The 3,814-nt window shown below is 42.5% G+C and overlaps 1 pseudogene; it reads left to right on the top strand.

The window, feature by feature from the left end:
- Positions 1-1,730: 1,730 nt before the first annotated feature.
- On the top strand, positions 1,731-1,960 carry LOC125611585 (annotated as a pseudogene).
- The last annotated feature ends 1,854 nt before the right edge of the window (positions 1,961-3,814 follow it).

The following is a 3,814-nucleotide window of genomic DNA, read 5'->3' as shown; positions in this document are numbered from 1 at the left end:
AAAAAAAAAAAAAAAAAAAGAAGAAAGAAAGAAAAAGAAAAAGAAAGTACTTAATCAGTTAATCCCTACTTCTTCCTTCTTACAGGAGTTTTTCATACCCTGATGGTACTTCCCATGTTGATTTCCATTGGTCACAGAATTTATTGCTCTTCCTTTCGATCTGAAGATTCCTTGTAGACAGGAAGAGTCCTATTCACTGTTCTGTCTCTGCACTAACCCTCTTCACTCCAATGAACACTGTGAGCCTCATTGAGCTCCTTTGCACCAGGCCCTGAGCCATCCTGGGGACATGATGAAGAGTAAAAGCATTGAATCTACAGATCAGGGGAGCCCTCAAATATTAATTAAATAATTATGCTAAAAAATGTACAATTGTTGCTAAACATTGTGTAGGAGGATGCGCAGAGTTACTAGACAGGGACTGGATTAGGCAGGGTGCTCCAAGGAGGCCTCCCTCAGAAAATAATGACCAGTTGGAAGGATGAGTCTTCAGTCCGAAAGATGAGAAGGTATGAACCTCATTTGTCAGGATGCTCTTGGCTTCAAGTAACAGAAACACCAACTCAACTAACTCACATAATTAGGAAAATGCATCATCACATATAAGATGTCCAGAAAGAACTCAGTGGTTCAACAATATCATCAAGAACCCGGGTTCATGTGGGGTGTGGTGGCACATGCCTGTAATCCCAGCTGCTTGGGAGGCTGAGACAGGAGATTGTGAGCATAAAGCCAGCCTCAGCAAAAGTAAGGAGCTACAAACTCAGTGAGACCCTGTCTCTAAATAAAATACAAAAACTAAAAACAAAATAAAAAAAAAATAGGGCTAGGGAATGTGGCTCAGTGGCTGAGTGCTCCTGAGTTCAATTCCGGGTACCCACTCTCCCTCCAAAAAAGAACGCAGGTTCACGGTTGGGGGTGTTGCTAAGTGGTCAGTGCTTGCCTGGCATATGCAAGTCCTTGGGTTTGATCCCCAGCACCACACACAAAAAAAATAAATAAAATAACAACTCAGGTCTCATCTTCCTGCTGTGGTCAGTGTGTCAGCTTGTGTTATGAGCTGTCATTCACACTGTCAGATGTTATGTGCAGAGGCAACAATGGCCAACAGGATAGGAGTCACTACCTCCCGCCCATCTATTTTTTTTTTTTTTTTAGCAGAAAACTTGTCCCTGAAGTCAGGAAGCAGGCATTCCCCAAGCCCTATTGGCCAGAAGCACATGACACCCAATCCCATCAATGGCAAGGGGGATGACCATTCTGTTAGATTAGACAATCAAGAATGAGTCATTAGATTGGAATTAGATTGAGTTTGGGGCCTGTCTCCATAGAGAAAAAAGAGTAGGTTCCTGAACAAAATTGGGCTCTTCCTGAAAGGAAGAGGAGGTGGCGGGGAATAAATCGTGGGTAGGAAACCAATGACATTTGCTATACTAGCCAAAGAGAAAAGAAGAGGAGCTTCCTGGCAGTGAGACTAGCATATACAGAGACCTAAATTGGGAAGTTACAAGGAAATAGCATGGCTGAGATATGGAGTGCAAGGGGAGGGAGCCCAGCGCAAGATGGGGAGAGCTTGCAGGCCCGCTCAGGCAGGACCCAGTAGGCCCTGATCATTACTGTCCTGTTGTGCTGTAACAAATTACCACAAATTCAGTATCTTAAAAACAACAGTATTTTATTGCTTCTTGGCCTTTTTGATTAAGATCAAGTGTAGCCAAATATATTATTCCATCTCTATTCAGTAAAAAGTTTTGTACTTGTATTTCACGTTATTAAGAAAGTGATGTTGAAAAAAAAGATCAAGTGTAGCATCTGTTCTTATTGGTTTAATATCAGATATGTTCTCTATCTGCAGACAATATATTAAATGGATTTTTGGAGCAGCAGGGTGGAATAAGAGTTTGCGCCCTATACTCCATGCATTTACCTGGTATCACAGTTCAGGAATGGAGCACCCCCTTGAAAGATTAAAATAACAAATTGCATGCGTGCGTGCGCGCGCGCGCACACACACACACACACACACACACAATTTTATTATCTTACAGATTTGGAGATCAGAAGCCTAAAGTGGTTTTTATGAGGCCAAAATCAGGATGTTGGCAGAACTATGTTCCTTCTGGAGGATCTAGGGGCGAATCTGCCATTTCCCCGTGTCTAATGACTTCCTGCATTCCTTGGCTCATGGCACCCTGTCACCCAGCTGTCTGCTTCCATTGTCCTCTCTCTCTGACTCTCTCACTTTGACCCTCTGCTTTCCTCTTTCAAAGTACCCTGTGATTACATTGGACCCACTAGGTAACCCAAGATTTTCTGCTCATCTTAAGATCCTTTATTTATACACATCTACAAAGTCCCTTTTGCCATGTAAGATAAAAACATGTCAACAAGTTCTGGGGATTAGGACATGGACATCTCTGGGGGCTTGTCACACATTTTTGGAATCCTGTGTTTATCCCAGAAGGAAGGGGATGTAACAGAAGTATTTTAAGCAAAGGGAAGCCATGATCAGACCTCCTTCAATGCATCCCTCCAGTGACCTAACTTCTTCCCACAAGGACTCACCTGCTCAAAGCTTCATTACCCGCCAATAGCACCATGCTGGGGATCAAACCTTCACCACATGTACCTTTGTGGGGGGCATTTATGACAAACTATAAAGCTAGACAAATCTGCAAGCTCTTGTAGCTGGCACTTCAGATTGTTTTTTAAAAACTTCTTGGATGAAATTCTTAAGCAATGCTTAACTGTAAGCATTGTTCCCTGCCAACCAAGAGTGAGAATGTGGAATGGCCCTAGTCTGTCAATGAGTAGAAGTGTTCTGAAGGCCTCCTCCGGGAGCTTTCATATCAAGGGCCAAAGAGAATCTCTATCCCCACATTGTTCCTCAAGTTTGCCTCTCCTCAATGCTCTGGGCCTCCAGTGAGGCTGAGATAGGAACTGGTGGCTCTTTCTCTCTTTTCCTTTCAGAAGACATTTATTGTAAGTGGCAAGGTGCATCTATTTTAAAATTTCTCTTCTTGCTTTTTAAAAAAGGATTTTGAGAATTGACACTAGTGACTATACATTTTAAGGGGTACAGCGTGATACTTATTAATATATGAATAAGATGTGTAGTAAATCAGATGGGGTAACTGGCATGTCTGTCATCTCAGATGTTTATCATTTCTTTCTGTTAACAACATTTATAATCCTATTAGCCGTGTTGAAATGTTCATTGTGGTGACCATAATCAGCCTACTGTGCTATAGAACACTGTAATTTGTTGTTGTTCCTCTCCAGCGGCACCTTTGTACCCGTTAATCATTCTCTTTTCACCCCACCCTGCTTCCTAGACTCTGGTAACCACTATCCAATTTTCTACTTGAGATCAACTTTACCTTCCTGTGGCTGTACCTCTGACTTGATCTTTTTTCCAGTATCTTCATACTCTACATTCTATCTCACTGGCAGGCATTCCCAACTTTGATGAGTGGTACTAAGGGAGGGTAGAAAAAGCATGAAGCACCCAGTGTTCTATAATCCCAGTTGCTTGGGAGGCTGAGGCCAGGTTGCACGTTCAAGGTCAATCTGGGCAATTTAGTAACATCTTGTCTGAACAAACAAACAAAGAAGTGCTGGGGATGTAGCTCAGTGGTAGAGTGCTTGTCTAGCCTGTGTGAGGCCCTAGTTTCCATCCCCAATACTGCAAAAGGGAACCTGTCTCTACATTCATTTTTCTGGCCCCATGATTTGTCACTGAAGGGTCTTTTAAAGATTCAGTGAGTCCAGAAGTGGGGCAACCTGAGTCTGGTTGATTAAAAAAAATCTGATT

Source organism: Marmota marmota, unplaced genomic scaffold, assembly GCF_001458135.2.
Source record: "Marmota marmota marmota unplaced genomic scaffold, marMar, whole genome shotgun sequence".
NCBI classification, from domain to species: Eukaryota; Metazoa; Chordata; class Mammalia; order Rodentia; family Sciuridae; genus Marmota; species Marmota marmota.
Note: the sequence above shows the minus strand (reverse complement) of the source record. Positions and strands in the feature narration are given on the sequence as shown.